Source organism: Ambystoma mexicanum, chromosome 2p, assembly GCF_040938575.1.
Source record: "Ambystoma mexicanum isolate Mex_15411 chromosome 2p, UKY_AmexF1_1, whole genome shotgun sequence".
NCBI lineage: Eukaryota > Metazoa > Chordata > Amphibia > Caudata > Ambystomatidae > Ambystoma > Ambystoma mexicanum.
This window is the reverse complement of record NC_090923.1, coordinates 430,499,905-430,520,125: the sequence shown is the minus strand read 5'-3', so window position 1 is coordinate 430,520,125 and position 20,221 is coordinate 430,499,905.

Below are 20,221 nucleotides of genomic sequence, written 5' to 3'. Positions count from 1 at the left end.
ATAATGTGTCTACTGATACAAAAAAAGGAATATTGTGTCTCCCTGTGATTTTGGATAATATTGTTATCACCTGTCCCCAGGTATGTCAGTGGACTAACAATACTGTCCCTGGACATCATAGCTATTATGTGGCAGAGGTGAATGATTTTTAAGTGTAAACTTTGTGAAGAGAAATGATGAAGTTGCTGGTAAATTAGGTTGCACTGGTAAAAACAGTGCAATCTAATTTCTTACATTTTTCCTATGTTTTCATTTGTGCAGCCTCACCATAATGTTCCCTTAATAAAGGTTTTTCACTGATTAAAGGGGGTAGCCTGGATAATCCCCTTCACCAAAGTGCTTAAGATTTGCTTGACACAGAGAAAGGACTGCCTTTGTCTCCAGGCCACATTTCACCTTCCTTATTGTGTGGTTGTAAACCTGAGAACTGTCCCAAACCTCACTCTAACGTCCTCATGTGCTGTGGTAAGAAGCCCTGTTGGGACATGCAAGGCAATGTGCATCAGACAATGGTTCATTAGGCGATCAGGACAGGGGACAGAATCCCTTGTCGGTTTTCCCAGAAGTATATATCCAATTTTCTCCAAAACACATTCGACATTTTTTACATCGTCGTTGGTACATATTGAAATATCCATGCCTTCTCAGTCGCCTATCCTCATCTGAGACCAGATACTAGAAACTTTGTCTTGTGCAAGGGCACATTTCATGGAATTAGCACGAGGGAAACGTTTCCCCTAGTGCACAAAACATTGGGGCCATCTTAGAAAACCTTTGCACCATGCCAAGTGCAATTTTGCCTGGCATTAGCAGAAGGGCAACAATTGCCCAAGTGCAAAATAAATCATATAGTACATTTTAGCACCAGGACAAAGATTGCTCTAGTCCTGGCGAAAAAATGCATTGAAAGAATAGTTATTTTTAATGCTAATATCATGAACAACAACAATAAACTAATCACATGAGATCATTGGTAACATATTATTTAAATACATGGAATTAATCCATTACATTTAATTGAGCCTGCAATAGCATGATATTTTGCTTTTAGCTTCAAATTGCTGTACCACAATTCATACTGGAAAAATATATTTAACATTTAAATATCGACCTCTCTGGAAATATTAAAAACTATATCGACAGTTATACAAAATATTACTACAAATTGTATAGGTTTGTATCAAACGCAATGAAAAAAAACAAAGCAAGAAAAACCAGAAAATGCCATCGACCAACAATTATTCACTGAAATATGGAATATGGAAACATTTTCTGGTACATATATTAATTTCTAATGTGGATGCTCTTGCTACCATGTGATTACATGGATAAACATAGGCACACAGTCCTTTTCATGGTTTTATGTGAAAAGACCGTCTTTAAAGGTCTCAAGAGAAAAAGATTGATTTACATTGACCGATTTTCTTTTGATTGGAAAACCGGCATTGTGAAGGTCCTTTCCTTGTTTTATATGTTCGGGGGTGTTACTCCCAAAACCCCCACTGTTCCAGTGCAGTCACGTCACGGAGCGATCTTTCTAAATCGGTCTTTCAGTGAAAAGATCTTTTTAAAATTGGACTGGAAAACACAGGGTTCCAGTTCTTTCAACACGACGTAAATGAATAAACATCTGTTTTGCACCCATGAAGTAATTCTATTTCAAGAAACGGGGATGGCTTTCTGACGATCAACCAACTAGTGTCGAAAGGGTTCTGCGGACGCCCTATTGGTGGGAAACGTATTGCTGTCTGCTCTGCAATTAGCTTAAATGTGAAACACCTAAAGAGATGGCCTTTTAGCCGCTATGGTTAATCTTAAGTGGGCACCTAAAACAAAGATGAAGGCGGTGGTGAATATTTACTGGAATCATGCCTCTCCCATTCTAGTAGACTTACTGGAGTCACTTTGACTTGTTGTTCAGAAAAAAACGGGATATGGCTTGGCCGGCATCATCCTAGGAGGTGATCTAAATTCAAAGTGCCTTGGGACCTCATGGCCTGTGAGCGAACACACAGCACAGACCCGACCGCAAATGGTCAGAGATGGCTGTCGTTATTTGGTTGGGACCTAACAATGGTGAATGGGAAAATCAGGGCGACATTCTCCCGTCCTTTACCTGGTCACGTGGCACCTCTGATTCCTTGACAGATTATTTGTTTATGTAGAGCAATCTGTTTAAGAGATGCTCAGACTTTGAGATATGCAACATGGGCTCAAGTGATCACAAAACGTTGTCTGTTCATATTATCTGGCCACAAAATCGAAATTAAGGGTCCTTTGTCACAAAATTATGGGTAAACCAATCAGGTAACATGGTCATCAAATTCAAACACAACAGAATAGGTGTAAACAAAACATTATTGGAGTCTACGGAGAACTCCACTCATGAGGAATTAATCAGAGCATGCTCGCCCTCAAATTTTGTTGCTTTTCTTTGGGAGCTGGATCGTGCAGGTCAATCAGCTAAAATGAAATTCTCTAGCCATCATCATGTTTTCGATGAAGAAATTAGACAGCGGAAAAAATCGCTGAGGGCCTCTATTCGCAACCTGGCCACTTCACAATATTGCATCCTTATTGCATTAGTGAAGTAAAAAGGTAAAAAGGTAAAAAGGTTGCGCAATAATCATGGAGGGTGGTTGCCTGAGAAAAGATCTTGCATAATAAAAACTCCCGTTGCTTTTGGGCAGTAACGAATAATATGACAACCCTGCAATCCTATGTAGAATGTAATGTTGTGTCTGAAAGTTCATGGTGCGATTACTTTGGTAATATGTACAAAATGACAAGTTCTCACTGTTACAAACTTACTAAGGAAGAGAGATGGAAATTGACCTTAAATGAAGACCTAATTGAAGACCTGATTAAAAAAATGCTCATCCTCAAGGGGGTCTGAACCTAATGGCCTAAGTAATACAATTCTGAAAGAAATGCATGGCTTTGGTCTGAAATGTTGATGAAGCTATTCAGAGAAATACTGAATAAGCAAATGCTTCTTCCCTCATGGAAGTCATTGGGCCTCATTACGACCCAGGCGTTAAGGGTTAACGCCGTCGTTAACCCTTAACGCCTATTCTGATTTTAACGGCTGCTTTTAGCCATGACCATGGCTAACCTGCCATGATGCTAATTACGCCACCGTAGTTTACGGTGGCGTAATTAGCGCCTTCCCCACTCCCATTATGCCCTATGGGGCAAAAATGGGAATGGGGAAGGGAAAATGGGAAATGGGGATTTACCGCCCCACTCACCTTGGAATGGGGCGGTAAATCCGCCATCCACCATGGTGTAAACGTAGTTTACACCATGGTGGTAAAGTTGGCGCAATTAGCGCCTGGGTTGTAATGACCCCCATTGATATTTATTCCAATCTACAAGAAGGGGGATCGTGCAGATCCATCCAACTATCGCCTGATTGCCTTCTAGATGGCGATATCTTTGCCGGGTTGTGCTGAAGGCATTGGAAGAATGGATAAAGGTATCAACAAAAAAAATCCAAAATTTCAGACTGGCTTTCAAAAAGGCCTGTCTACCACATTAAGGGCCCAATTCACAGAATCGAGCGCAGAAGTAGCGCAAGTGCCACATGCCGAGAAGGAGCGTGCGCCACGGGTGCGCCTGCCGTGGCACAAACCAGCAATTGCGCGGCACGCGTATCCAGGGATTTTCCGAGGCATCAGTAGCCGTTGTGCAATGCGCATAAAGCAGCGCCAGTAACGTCCCTGTGCACAAGAAAAAGCTGTTGAAATGGCTAATATAGCGCAAGGCCCCGCGCTTTCCATTGTACAGCACACAGCCCCCCGAATGTAATTGCGGGAAAAATCATTGCATAGCCCGCTCGCAACAGCCAAATCACATGGAAAGGCCTACACATACCCCGTCCGCACCCCAGCGAAATCGCTTACCCTGCTCTCAAAAGCAAAATCGCGTGGACAGGCCCGCGCGTACCCTGCCCGCACCCCATCGAAATCATGTAACCCTCTTGCAACAGCCAAATTGTGTGGAAAGGCCCGCGCGTACCCCGCCCGCACCCCATCAAAATCATGTAACCCTCTTGCAACAGCCAAATCGTGTGGAAAGGCCCATGCATACCCCATCCGCACCCCAGTGAAATCGTGTACCCGCTTGCAAAAGCCAAATCGCCTGGAAAGGCCAGCGCGTACCCCGTCCGCACCCCAGCAAGATCACGTACCCTGCTCGCAAGAGCCAAATCACATGAAAAGGCCTGCACTTACCCCGCTATACACGTGCAACTACCCTGGAAGCAAATACCTCCTCACGGGACAGCCAGACGCCAGCAGTGGACCATACCCCGCAGGCAGCCCATACCACAAGGGACCCCCATCACTTGTGACCGTACCCCGCAGGCAGTCCACACCACATTGGACCCCCCTCACTCGTCACCATACCCCGCAGGCAGCCCACATGGGACCATACCCCGCAGGCAGCCCACATGGGACCTTACCCCGCAGGCAGCCCACATGGGACCTTACCCCGCAGGCAGCCCACACCATATTGGACCCCCATCACCTGTGACCATACCCCGCAGGCAGCCCACACCACATGGGACCACCCCATCACTTGTGACCATACCCCGCAGGCAGCCCACACCACATGGGACCCCCCCATCACCTGTTACCATACCCCGCAGGCAGCCCACACCAAATGGGACCCCCCCATCACCTGTGACCATACCCTGCATGCAGGCCCCAACTCATGTCCCCCAGCCCCACCAGTGACGGCAACCTGCAGGCAGGCCCCGACTCATGTCCTCCCACCCCCAGCAGTGGCGGCAACCTCCAGGCAGGCCCCAACTCATGTTCCCCCACCCCCACCAGTGACAGCAACCTATAGGCAGGCCCTGACTCATGTTCCCCCGTCTCCACCAGTGACGGCAACCTGCAGGCAGGTCCCGACTCATGTTCCCCCACCCCCACCAGTGATGCCCCCATCACCCACTGAGGCCCCACCCACCTTCTTGTTTAAAACTGTCCAAGAAAACGACATGATCAACATTATGAAAAACATAAAACCCTCCAATTGCAAAGGCGACCCCTGTCCTGCCTCCATCATCAAAGACTGCGCAGACACCTTGGCCCCTTTTCTAACAGCCTTCGTCAACGCCTCCTTCACCACGGGGAGAGTCCCCGCCTGCCTAAAGGAAGCATGGGTCCGACCCCTCATAAAGAAACCCACACTTGACCCCACCTCCCCTAATAACTACCGCCCCATCACCACTGTCCCTTTCCTACTCAAGATTCTAGACAAAGCAGCCTACCTGCAGGTCCAGCACTTCCTCGAAGAACAGAACCTCCTTGGACTGAGACAATCCGGCTTTCGCCCTAGGCATGGGACAGAGACCGCCCTACTCGACCTAAAAAACCAAATGGACGACGCAAGGGACCAAGGCAAACCTGCCTTGCTCCTTCTCCTGGATCTGTCGGCAGCCTTTGATCTTGTAGACCACGACATCCTCTGCCACCACCTCTCCTCCACAGCCAACTTCTCTCAAGAAGCCATTACATGGATCGCCTCCTTCCTCCAAGGCAGGACCATGCAGGTCTTCTCCGACCTAGCCACTGCATCACCCTCTATCATGCTATGTGGGGTGCCCCAAGGCTCCTGCCTCTCCCCCACCCTCTACAACATCTTCACCCGCCCCCTCTTCCTCATCCTTGACGCCATGGGCATCTCTTACACCAACTACGCCGACGACACACAGATCCTTCTCACTCTGACAGGCAACTATGACACGGACTCTGCTACCCTCAACAACATCTACAACACAATTCAAATGTGGATGGCTATCAATGGCCTCTGCCTTAACTCCGACAAAACTGAGCTCCTACTCGTAGGCTCCCCTGACACCATCAAGAAACTTGATGCTCAGTTCAGCCATTTCACCATTGACTCAATCACGATCCCAGTACTTGACACGGTAAAAACACTAGGCGTCTACTTAGACTCCAATCTATCCATGACCAGACAAGTAAACGCCATTGCCTCCTCTGCCGCTTACCATGCAAAACTCCTTAACGCAATCAGACCTTATCTGTCAAAAGACACCTGCACTAACATAGCCAGGGCCATAACCGGCTTGCAACTTGATTACTGCAATATTCTTTTCCTTGGGACCTCCAACAAAAATCTTGAGAAGCTCCAAGTAATACAGAACAGTGCCCTACGCGCTGCACAAGGCATTGCCAAGAGAGAGCACATCACCGCTGCCAGAAAAGCTTCCCACTGGCTCCCCATAAAGGAGAGGATCCTATTCAAGGCTCTAAGCATCACCCACAAATGTGTCCATCTTGCCGCCCCAATGTACCTTTCGCAGAGGATCCACCTGGTCTCCTCCACAAGACCCACTAGATCACCCTATGCCAGCATGCTCTCAGTACCCAGGGTAAAAAAGACCAGAGCAGGGGGCTCCAGTTTCCCGTACCTCGCTGCCGTACACTGGAACACCCTCCCTAGCTCCCTGCGCTCTGAACCCTCACTGACCGCCTTTCGGAAAACCCTGAAAACGACCCTGTTCATCTAACAATTACATGGCCTAGCCCTCATAATTGTATTGTATGATGTATTATGTGATATATCTGATCACAGGTCACTGCCTTAATGTAACCCAAGGCACAACCTGCTCACATTGTAACTAAGTCTTCCTGCAAGTAACAGTGCCACAATGCCCCTGGGCTGCCTGCGCGCTATATAAATTTAATAAATAAATAAATAAATAAATGGCAACCTGCAGGCAGGCCCCGACTCATGTCCCCCCACCCCCACCAGTGACAGCAACCTGCAGGCACGCCCCGACTCATGTTCCCCCACCCCCACCAGTGAAGGCAACCTGCAGGCATGCCCCGACTCATGGAACACCCCCCAACACATTGGCCCAACATGCAATCATTTAGCATATATCCACTAAAATGCCACCACACACTGCACCCCTACGGTGCACCTCAACACCCATCCATTGGTCCTGCTCCCCGGTACATGCCCCATGGCATGGGAATCAGAAAATTACACATGCATGCATGCTTGCACACACATGAACAACATTGCTCAACAGCAGGGACACAAACACAGTCAAGGAAGAATGAAACATGCACCAAACCATTGAGAGCAGACACCACTTTGATTTCAATATAGGAAAATATATTAAAGAAGATGTATAAAAGTCACACTCTGAAACATACAACCAGTATAACCATCATGAATCAAATCCAAATAAAAATGAAAGTGGAAAACAAAAACACAATGGGATGTAAAAAATCACAAACTCAAAAATGTGGTCCATATCCATTGATGCATCTCTAAATGAAAATACAAATCATTAAAAAAACCATTCCTACATGGTGAAAAAAAGTCCCAAAAAATAAATATCCAACTATATACAAAGATCCAGGGTCCATGATCCCAAAACATTCATGAACATCCTAAAGAACTCCATGAAGAAAGAACTATGTAGAAGATGTGGAGCAAAGTCCATGAACTCCAAAAAAAAGGGAATAAACAAATGAAACCTACTCCTAAATAACTATATACAAAGGCAGCGGGCTAGTCCTTTGATTCACCATTTCCCCCAAGAGTTTCAGCCAGGGCATCATCAAACTCTGCGTCGATTTCCCCTAGGCGGGCCTGTGCTGTCCCCTCGAGGGCCTGCATGGACTCCAACGTGCTCCTCTCAAACTCCCTGCGAGACTCCTCGAGTAACTCGGTCCGCCTCTCTGCCCGACAGGGGGTGTTCTCCACCCTGCTGATGGTGAGTTGTGCCCCCTGTGCCCGCTGCCGCTCTGCTCCGATCTGCTGGTCAATTCGCCCCAACACGGAAGACATCGTTGTCGCAAAGTCCATGTTTCCCTCCTGCCTGATGTCCGATACCTGCCCCTCTAATGGTGAGTGCCTCGAGTCCTGTCGCCTCTTATGCTGAGCATGCTGCAGCCGAAAAGTCTAGTGCCTGCGACTCCGCAACAGCCTCCAGGATGTTGACAACCCCCGGGGCTCTCGTGCATGTGCCCTGCTGCATGTTGCCTGCTCCTCCACCACTGTCACATGTCCTGTCGCCCGATGGATCTCTGTGGTTAGCACATCGGCTGATCCTCCATCGACTCCCAATCCTTGCAGGGATGTGGTCTCCACCAGGCTGGTTGCCGCGGTAAGGACAGGTGCACAGGGGTCCCTGGTGGTATCTGGGCTGGAAGACAGCAGGGAGGACGACTGGCGCACAGAGAAATCAAACGAGGAGGGGGTCAGATAAGTGGCCAGCCCATGCACCCACTGCTAGGCACTGTGCCAGCTAGTTCATGAGATAGCAGACCTCCTCGTGATGACATGTAAGTGCCCGATTGGAAGCCTGCACATAATCACAAACAGATTCTACCCACCCCATGAAACTGGCTAGCACAGGCTCCACCCTGTACCAAATGGTGACATCCATAGACATTGGTCTTTACGTCTGAGCGGACGGGTACCGCATGGGGCATGCCCGCAGGTGCATACTGCTGCAGTCACAGTACCACGGACAAGATTTGGCACAGGCCCCTCCACGGCATCCTGCACTGCCTCCCGCCCCTGAACCTGGACTGCAGCAGTCACACCTACGTCATCACCCCCCCTGTGCCCCATGAGCTGGGCTGATGTGGCCTCCTCCTCCTCTCCCTCCCCCATCAACCTGGATGCCTCCTCACTTTCTTCCACAGTTTCTTGCCCTGTGTGAGCTCATCTGTCCGTCCCACTGCTGAGGAGTCCTCCATCACCTTCACCCTCTTGGACCTACTCTCAGCAGCTGTAGCCATTGACTCAGATGCAGCACCAGTATCCTCGCCCCCAGAAGATGACAGTGCCTCAGAGGATGACTGGGCCTTAGGTCTACAACCGGTGGAGGCATCCCGGCTGCCGGGCTCCACAGCACCTTCTTCGCCCTCTTCTTCCATCATCGCTATGGATAGGGAAACATAGAACACATACATCAGGGTACTGGACATATGTGTGTTTGTCACAATGCAAAAGTACTACATTGCCACTGTCAAAGGTCACAACTATCATCACCGTCCACTACACAGAGGGAAGTGCCATTCTGTCAGAGGCGTGTTGCACACGTATTGTAGGGGATGAATTCTTCAAGCTAATGTACCCATCTGGTTGATAAATGATTACAACCAGAACAGTCAATTAGCAGAAAGATAGGATGCCAGAAATTGCAGATGAGACAGATGCAGCAGGCGGTGGTACAGGATGCACAGGAGGATGCTTGTAGAGACTGTAAGGAAAGCAAGTGGTTAATACAATGCAATCCGTGGCAGGCTGTTGACTAGAAACGTACTGGTAGCACCCAATAACCTGAGGTCACAGAACCAAGAAACAGTCAAAATCCGGTAAGCAAGACACGATGCGGGCATCTGAGATCAATGCTGACAAAAGAACCCCAATAAGGTCAACAAGGAACTAACAGACTACTGTTCACAAGATAGCAGGGTTTAATGGGGGTTTACCGTACTGGTATCCTATCCTTGGAGGAGCAAGCTTCCAGGTTGAGGAAGGCAGGCAGCAGTTCAATCCATTGATGACATAGGACAATCCATAACAACCTACCCCAACGGCACAAGGATGCCTTAATAGTACACAACAGCAGTCTCTAGTCCGTGTACTTACAAGTTCCAAAGGTTATATGAGTCCAACAGTAATATCCAGAGAATCAAAAGGAACACCAAAGAAGCAAGAAGCAGGCAAAAACAAATCCACAAACGGTCCGAGGTCAGAATTAGGAGCGGGCAACGAGGTACCAAAAAATGTAGGCAAAGCAGATCAGGATGCAGTCAATGGTCGAGTCAGAGAGCGGGCGGTAGCAGAGCAGGGCGTAGGCAGGAAAGTATCCAAAAGGCAGTCCGGGTCGCAATCACAATAATACCAGCAGCAGGGTCCACCCGGGCCAAGGCTGGCATCAAGGAAGGGGAAAACAGTAATAACAACAAGGATACGAGGATTCAAAAAAAGCGCCACTGGAATCAAATTCAGAAGCACTGGCATACTGAGAGGGAGGTGCTTTTGTACACAGGTCACATGACAGAAACACACGTTTATCAGAGATACATGAAACACTGGGTGTACTTTCTATGCAGGCAGGAGAGCCAGGCGGACATCCGCGGGATTGATGATATGTAACACCCTGTACGGCCCCACGAACCGAGGAAGCAATGGTTTCCGATGAGGCAAGCGCAAGTTCCGTGTTGATAACTAAACCCTCATTCCAGGGCGATAAACATGGGCCTGGGCATGGTGTGCATCAACGCAGGCTTTAGTCTGTACTTGGGCCTCCAACAAGTGTTTCCTGACTTGGCTATGGGCATTCAACAGGTTCCTGATACAGGCGAGAGCCGCAGGATTATGTGATGGTAGATCGGGTGAAAGAGGCAAAGAACGAGGGTGTTGACCAAAAAGGGCATAGAATGGAGATACACGGGTCGCAGTGTGAAGCGAGTTGTTATAGGCAAACTCCGCTTGGGCCAGGACTGACACCCACATATTCTGACGTTGAAAGGTGAGGCAACGTAGATATTGTCCATTGTGGCATTCAATCGCTCAGTTTGCCCATCTGTCTGGGCATGGTAGGCACTGGAGTATCTACCATAAATACATAGAGCTGTGGTCAATGCCCTCCAAAAACGGGAGGTAAATTGTGATCCACGATCGGTGACTACGACAGAGGGAAGGCCAAATAACCTAAACATGTTCCTCAGGAACAGATCTGCCAACCCAGGAGCAGTGGGAATGCCCCGACACGGTATGAACATAGCCATTTTCTTGAAGTAATCTATGATGACCGATATAGTTTGAAACCATCCACCAAGGGTAGCTCCACAACGTAATCCATAGAAATGATCGACCATCGACTTCTGTATCGGCATGGGCTGCAGTAGACCTACAGGCTTGCCATGAGGAGGTTTGCACTGGGCACAAACAGCACAGGTGGCCATATACTCTGTGACATCCTTATCCATGGATGGTCACCAGCACCACCTTTTCAATAGATCTGTAGTTTTTCTGATACCCGGGTGAGCAGCCAAGAGGAGTCATGGCACCATTGCATGGCAGAGTGTCATGTGGCTGAATAAGGCAAGTACATTTTCCCCTGTTTATACGGGAGTGAACGTACAACCTCTAAGTTGTGTTCAACTAACTCGGAAGGAGCGGCTTTCACCCTTTTCTGGATCATAGCCTTCAGTGACGGGAAAAGGGTACAGCCACACACCACGTGGGTAGGCAACAAAGGAGCACCACTGATGTTGGAGGAATCATAAACCCCATGAATGCAGGAGAGTGTATCAGCCTTAGAACTCTGAGACCCAGGAGCGATAGGTAATGGTGAAATTAAACATTGTGAAAAACTCATGCCAGCAAGAAGACGTGCAATGGTGCATTTCACAGACTGGAGAGCCAATAGGTTTCTATGATAGGTGAAAACCTCGACTGGCTCTGGAGTACCCAGAAAATGGTGCCTCCATACCAAAAAGGCATCCCTGACTGCCAACAATTCTCGTTCGGTGATTGTATAGTTTTTCTCAAAAGGAGTGAGTTTCCTGGAATGGGAGGCAACAGGATGCAGCCCACTGGCATCCAGACAGTGCTCAGACAGAATAACCCCCAAAGCAACATCAGAAATGCCAGCTTCCACAACGAACGGCAAATCTGGATCCGGATGTTGAAGCTCTGGTGCTGCGGTGGAAGCGGACTTCAGTGCCTCAAACACATGTTGAGCCTCTTCATTCCAGTTAAAGGACTGTTTAGAACTGGTTGAAGCAGTGAGAGGGCAGACAATGGCTGAGAAGTCCCAGTTGAAGTGCCTGTAAAAAATAACAAATCCAAGGAAGGACTGCAATGCTTCAATATAATATGGCAGCCACCTTGGACAAACTCATCTGCCCCCCCTTGCTAGTGATGTTGTAGCCGAGCAATTCCACCTCATTCACATGGAACATACATTTCTCCAATTTGGCATATAGATGGTTTTCCCTCACACGTTGCAGTACGCTGGCTACATGGTTGACATGGGTGGCATAAGAAGGGGAATAAATCAGGATGTTATCCAGGTAAACAACAAGGTAGCGATCCAGCATGTCATGGAATACCTAATTGATAAAATACTGGAAGGTTACCGGCACGTTTCATAAGACGAAGGAAATCACGCGATATTCAAAGAGACCTTATTTGGTCTTGAAAGCGGTCTTCCATTCCTCCCCCTTGCAAATGTGTACAAGATTGTAGGCCCCCCTCAGGTCTAGTTTTATGAATATCTTAGCTGAGCCAAGTTGGTCCAACAAGACTGATATCAGTGGAATGGGGTATTGGTTTCTAATTATGACAGAATTCAGTGCACAGTAATCAATACAGGGGCGGAGGTCACCCTCCTTCTATGAACAAAAAACAAAGGAGACGCTGCAGGGTAGCGCGAGGGGCAGATGAAACCTGATTTCAGAGATTTATCGATGTAATCCTTTAAGATCACATCTTCTTTAGGGGTCAAGGAATAAACTTGTCCTGATGGTATTTTGGCCCCGGCCACTAGTTCTATAGGACAGTCATAGGGACTATGCATGGGGAGCACCTCTGCATCTCCCGCGTCAAAGACGTCCTGGTATTCCTTGTATTCGGTAGGAAGCAGTGTGTTAATAAAGCACCAACAGTGGAAGTGGAATCCATGAGTGCGTGACTTGGCTTTGTGGACTCCTGTCCAACCACCAAACAGGTATCCTCACAGTAGTCAGAAAAGAAGCTCAACTCCCCAGAGTGCCAATCCACCACCGGGTTGTGTAACTTAGCCATGAGAGACCAAGAATGAATCTGAACTGCGGGGCTGCAATTAGATCGAACGAGATACTTTCTTTGTGTCCGCAGTCAGTCATCATGAGCAGCTCGGTTGTGCGTTCAGTCACCATACCAAGTGAAGAACCATCAACCGCATTAACGACTTCAGGATAGGATTTGGGGATGATTGGTAACCCCAGTTCCCTACCATCGAACCATCCATGTAGTTCCCTGTGGCTCCTGAGTCCAGGACGACCATAACCACCCGTTTGCTGATGCAAGGAGAGGAAAGAGTAACTGACAAACAATAAGGACTGCATATGTTGGGATCACTAGGAGCGCCACCCGGCAATTGGACCCCTTCTATTGCCGGGCTTTCACGTTTACCTGCTTCTTGGCAGGTTTTTTAGGACAGGCAAGTGTCCGAAGCCCCACAGTAGAAACATAGGCCGTTACTCCTTCTGTGGTCCCTGGTTTCCGCTGATAGTGGACCCAGCACCACCCCTATCTGCATGAGCTCCGAGGACCCAGAAGTAGAAGCTGGAGGGGCGAGGGCAGCTGGAAGAGCCATCCTCCTTTCCCCTTTTCTCTCTGCCTGTCTGGAATCAATCTGCAGGACCAAGTCCAACAGTTCTGGGAAGGCCGTGGGTATCACAGGGACAGTAGAAAGAGTATCTTTCAAAGAATTGGATAGCCCCTTGTAGAACAGGGATGTTTTCTTCTCTGGCCAGCCAGTCTCAGCCACCAGTTGATTAAATCTGGCCAGATAAGCTAAGAGGGGTGTATTCCCCTGTTGCAATCCAAGTAGTTACAGGTCGGTAGCCTGCGTGGCATATCGCGTGTCAAACACACGACTCATTGCGTCTATCAAGGCATCACAGTTATAAAGCAAATGGCTTCCATCCTCTAGCAAAGGATTGGCTCAGGTGGAAGCGGTATCCCCCAGATGCGACAACAAAAAGGCTGCCTTCGTGGTAGAATCTGGAAAGGATGCAGGCCTGCAAAGAAAGTGCAGCCTACACTGGTTCAGGAAAGTCCTATATGTCTTAGGATCTCCATTGAACCGCTCCGTTGGGGCTATAGGGAATTGGGCGATCATGTAGACTGGCCCGGTGTCCTGTCATGGTGGGAGCATTCCCGACCCTGAAGCAACTGCGAGGGGACGTGCAACGGCAGCAGCAGGATATAACCCAGCCTGAAGCTCATCAATGCGTCTCTCAGTAGCGGTATGAGCAGCTGCCATATTTTTATGTGGCTAGCTACCAGTTGCAGAATAGCGGCTAAAGACTTGTTGGCACCCATAGTGATAGGCTTCTGAATATGTCAGAGGCGTATTGCACACATAGTGTAGCGGATACATTCTTCCAGCTAATGTACCAGTCTGGTTGATAAAAGATTACAACCAGAACCGTCAATTAGCGGAAAGATAGGATGCCAGTCGAGACCAGAAATTGCAGGAGGTGAGACAGATGCAGCAGGCAGTGGTACATGATGCACAGGAGGATGCTTGTAGAGACTGCAAGGAAAGCAAGTGGTTAATATAATGCAATCCGTGGCAGGCTGTTGACTAGAAATGTACCGGTAACACCCACTAACCTGAGTTCACAGAACCAAGAAACCGTAAAAATCCGGTAAGTAAGACAAGATGCGGGCACCTGAGATCAATTCTGAAACAAGAACCCCAATAAGGTCAACAAGGAACTAACAGACTACTGTTCACAAGATAGCAGGGGTGAATGGGGCTTATCGTACTAGTATCCTATCCTTGGAGGAGCATGTTTCCAAGATGAGAAAGGCGGGCAGCAGTTCAATCCATTGATGACATATGACAATCTACAACTACCTATCCCGATGGCACGAGGACACCTTAATAGTACACAACGGCAGTCTCTAGTCTATGTACTTACAAGTTCCAAAAGTTGTACGAGTCCAACAGCCATATCAGGAGAATCAAAAGGAACACCAAAGAAGCAAGAAGCAGGCAAAAAGAAATCCACAAACGGTCTGAGGTCAGAATCAGGAGCGGGCAGCGAGGTACCAAAAAACGTAGGCAAAGCAGATCAGGATGCAGTCTGTGATCGAGTCGGGGAGTGGGGCTTAGCAGAACAGAGCGTAGGCAAGAGAATATCCAAATGGCAGTCCTGGTCGCAATCGCAATAATGCCAGAAGCAGGGTGGGTCCTGGCCAAGGCGGGGATCAAGAAAGGAGAAAACAGTAAACAGGAATAACAACAAGGATACGAGAATTCAAACAAGCGCCACTGGAATCAAATTCAGAAGCACCGGCGTACTGAGAGGAGGTTCTTTTGTACACAGGTCACATGACAGAAACGCGCATTGCTTGCCGCAGGAGGCGGGACAAGGAAGTGTGAGCAGGACTCCAGAGTTGCCATGCCATCTTCCAGGCACCTGCCTGCAAACAATTTAAAGGGCCAGAGGCATGACTTCTGCTACTAGCACTGTTGATGGGAGACAGGTGCTTGTTGTGAGTGCAGTGTTTCCTAAGACCTAGCAAAGTGGGAAGCTGAAACCTGACACATTCACATACATGCACAATCATGTCCGTAGTTCAAACCAGACATTCACATCCTTGGACAAGGCACTGCCAGTACATCCAAAATGTGCATGCACCTCACACGCATCATGGCACAAACACATCTCACTCACACATATCACCTGACAGTCATGAAGCAGGCCATGGATCCATCACGTCAGAGAGCACTGAAGGTCAAATTGGCAGCATGAGGCAATCACACATGCAAAAGCGAAGAGTCACAGACATCCTGGAGTGTTTGCCACTCACACACTCACTTCTCATACAAATGCACATGTTCACCATGCATGTCCATGCTGTTGCTGAATGCACACATGTGTCACACCTGTGGCATGACACAATCCACAGACAGGGATGCAAACATGTGCATGTTGTGACATACATGCGTGCCTCATGCATTTCCACACAGACACCATTGATGTTGCACATGCATCAATGAACTCACATGCAGCAGTGCATGGGACATGCACACAGACTTCGTTACAGTAAGCATGCAAAACATAAGGGCAGGGTGCACACACCAACCACACATCTACATGCACATGCACTATGGTGGACAAGAACACATGGACACTTACCAGTCGACTCCGGGTGGAGCTCCAATTCCAAGACATTGGCGTGCAGCACTGGGTTGAAGTGCTCCAGGACCCTCTTTTCATCGGTGGTCAACCAGCCCTGGCGCCCTACTCGGTCAGCCCCGGCTTGAGGAGGTACCGGGCCTTGTTGAGGGTCCTGGACTTGAAGTCCTGCCAGCGCTTATGGACATGTTGGTAGTCGCGGGGGTGCCACCCTCTCTGCGTTGATGGCACCCACGATGTCTGCACAGATCTTCCTCCGTCCTTCCTTGCCGACTTGTTATGGTCCAGGGAAGAGGGCATCATAATGCCCGTGGACTTGCTCCACCAGGATGCCAACTTCTGTAGAAGAGAAGCTGACAGCCCTCTGCCTCTCTGCCGGGGTGTGCCACTTGCCTCAGATGATGTTGTGTCAGACATGGCAACCCATGAGGCAGGTGTGGGTGGGCAAGGTGGTTCTGGGGCTGGGCTTTGGAGTGGAGGTATGGCAGTCGGGAGTCTTCAGGATCAGCAGAGGTGGTCACAATGACAGGATCACTGGCAATGGCGTCTGAGCAGGCACCAAAATACAGGGCACGTGGTCAGCAGGCACAAAGAGTGGGCTGGCACCAGCAGATGTCTCGTAGGAGGCAGCTTGGGGCAGTCGGAGGCAAGCAAATTGGCTGGTAGGCTGGAGCGTGGGTCTTCTGTGTTATTCGCGTGGCCAGCCGGATACAGAGTGACTCTTCACATGCACAAACTGTGCGTTTGCTTGGAATCTGAGGAAAGGCCCTAAGTGCAAGAGTTACGTGACACGCTCTGTATGTTGGGTGTTGCCGTTCAGTATGGGATAAAGGTGTGCGTAGGACAACAGTGCAATGTAGGTGCTTTTCGTGGGGACGGACATGTGCACTTCAGAGTTTTTTGGGGTCACACGTGATTAGTTCACTACTGTGGCAGTGTATACTTCTTGTTTTGGCCGGGGAATTGTCTATGCGCACACGCGTGTGTAATTTTTTCTTTCTATGAGACAGACGGTGAGTCACGCACACATTTTTCATAATGTGGTTGCCCCTGTGTGTCGCGCACCCATTTTCGAGGTCAGACTACCCTACGTGTTCCTCGTGTATGCATTTTTTGTGTTGGTGGGTGCCACAGCTTTCTGCATGACATTTGTTCTTCACACGTGGGCTACTGAGGGGTAGCATACACTTAATCTTTTGTTTTTGGGATGCCTGTGCGCTGCGCAACCTGTTATTATTTTCACCAGGGGCTACATAGAGCCTTGGTGGAGCACAGTGGTATGTTTTACATGACGTACCCTGCCCCCTCACTCAAATTGGCCAGGACAATTGTTAGCTGCGCCTCCCATAGCACTAGTCCATCAGTGCCATGTCTGGGAGGGCAACAAGTGGGAAGGGAGGCAAAGGTGGGTGACCTGGCATATTTGGCCAAGGTGGGCGAGGTGCCCAAGATGGGGGAGGTGCCCAAGGTGGCAAGGTGGCCGAGATGGCCGAGGTGGGCGAGGTGGGTTACTTGGGGAAGGTGTACAGGCATGTGCAGGGAGTCAGGGAGATGCAGATGCTGCTGACGTCCCCAGCACCCGTGGACCTGGATCAGCAGTGCCATCTGCTGTCCAGAGCACCCAGGGAGTAGAAGCTGCAGGGGCAGCTGTGGCTACCACCCCCCAGGCCCAGGGTCAGGCAGGCCAGACTGTAGTGGTCCTGGCCCGGCCCTGAGTGACTCAGGGGCCGATTTCAGGCTCCCCAAGGGCAAGAGACATGCAGTGCAGGCTACTGGCACCAGGGTCACAGTACAGCAGTGACTTCTGCTGTCCAGATAGCCAGGGTGTGGAAGCTGCAGAGGTAGCTGTGACTACCACCACTCAGGCTAAGGGTCAGCCAGCCCGGACAGTAGTCGTCCCGGCCCAGGCAGACAGTGACTCTGGGACAGACGTCCTTGCGCTAAGGGTCAAGTGTTACGTTCACCTGGTCTCCACAGGGGCGTTTCACGAAGCTGAGCGATGAACATCGGCATGTGTATTTCTCTGTCTCACTACTTCTTTCAGGAGTGGCCGTTTGCCCTAGGTTTTTTAATGGTGCACTCTCCATCCTGCGTCTGAATGCAGGGGCGCGTTAATGTTCATAGGCTTTTCTCTGGATCTAGTTGCATCACTAATCCTGCGGCCTGCAGAGGAGTCCTGAACAGCTGTGACTCCGTAGGTAAGTCTTTGTACCAACCGATTCTTGGTATCAGTTTGCTCAAGTGTTCTTTTGTTGCCAAGGTTTTCACTATTGTGCTTATTCCTTTGCAGGTGCGGTTTTGGAGGTGCCGAATGAAGAATTAGACTTCTCACTACGACGCTGCGCAGTATTCTGGCAGGTGAGTGTTAGCTCGAGAGCGCGGCACCAAAATGTATTTAGAAATGGTTCCTTTTTTATTGCGCGACTAATCTGATGTTTCTTTTTCTATTCTGCAGGTGCGGTGTGACTCCGGAGCGGCGATCGCTGAACCACTTTGATGGATTGCTTGAAGACTGGAGCCTCCGGATGAGTATTAGCTCTCCTTTCTTGTTCTTCTTTCTACAGATGCAGTGGTTCCTGAGAACGGCAGAAGAGAAGACCTTTTCGGATGGACAGCTTCTCAGGTAAGGATACAACCGCTGTTCTTCTGCTTGTTCTCTCTTTCCTTTCCTTTTCTTCAACAGGTGCTGATGGTCTGTGGTTCCTGAGATTTGGCTGAAGACCGGGTAACTGGAGCTGAGCAGACACGGTGAGTGTTACGCTGCAGGAGTGCAGAATAACACGAAGTGTGTTCTGTCCTTTGGGTGTGGTTTATGTAGCCTTGAACAAGTAGTCCCAGGTAAAGTAGACCCAAGCCCAGCCACACTCTGGAAGCTAGACTGTATGGCTCAGTTCCTCCAGACCGGACTATGTGTGCCTCCATGTTCACTGAATCCCTGTTCACATAAGGAAATAATATGAGCCTGGTGCCAACGGCGCCAGGACTGGCTCCAGGAAGGCTTCATACAACATTTTGGGGCCTTAAAGGTCCCCATGGGAGCCTGCAACTGGGGAAGGCTGGTCTGATCCTGACGTCTGGAGGCATGCATCATGACAGCAAGAAACGTGCGTCGCTTGCTACTGGTACCATTGCCTTGGTACGGATACCTGCAAGCCAACCTACTCTTGTCTCATCAGTGGCTGATGCCATGTCCCTGTCCATCGATGCTCCAGCCCCTACTGACCAGAGTGGCACAAGCAACTCTGGGTCTGCACGTCCTTACAAGAGGCAAAGGTGTGCAGCTGCGGGACAGGCACCAACCCAAGGCACGGCACAGGAGACCCGCACGACGACATAGAGGAGCTTCTGTGATGACGAGCTGGACATCCTCATGGACTAAATGTTGGGACATGAACATGACATGCTTGTGCAGTCAGGGTGCAGACATACACCTGCTCAGAGCATGGCCCACTGGCAGGCCATCATGGATTGTATAAACACCATGGGCTATGAGAGGCCCACACTGCAGGAGGTGATCAAGCTTTAGAATGACCTCCAACGCAGAGCCGAGGATAAACTGGGTGCCACCTACTCCTCTACTCTGGTGACTGGAGGTGGGTCACAGCCAGAGGACGAGGGACTCACTCCACATGAGGAGATTGTCGGTGATCTCATTGATGTGGAGCAGATCCAAGGCATGGGAGACCTGTCGATCTATGATGATTTGTCCGGTGAGTGGTGATGCATGTGTGTCCGGGACATGTGTATGTTGCTTGGATGAAGTGTAATGATTGTTTTGCAGTTTTTTCAACATTTTCATCACTCACATGGGTTGACCATGTCATGGTGGACTGGTATGTTCATGTTGCCATACAGGTTACATGCAGACACTGTGCTGGCCACCGGGTCAATCCTCATCCCCACTTCTAATCACTCATTCCATGTCTCTGTCTCTACTGCCTCTCTTGGACCCCTTCCTGCTGAAAACTGTCATGGCGTATTGCCTGTGCTTCTCATCCTATGCACACTCTCATACTCTTGTCGCATCTCTTGACGTCTGTGAGAAGTCACCCTGCCAGCTGTCCCTCCCAAGAGGTATTCTACCTTACGGTTCATTCCCCCAACAGCTCACTGTCTCCGGGGGACTGGAGAATCCTATACTGGACTTCTGCGACTGACTATACAGATATTGATGTGCTTCTGCTCTCTTCCCTAGGCAGCTCACACAGGAATGGGCTGGGTGGATGGTTTATGGGCCAGATATCACACTAGGTCTGTGATGATGGGATTGGCTCCCAGCCAACACCCAC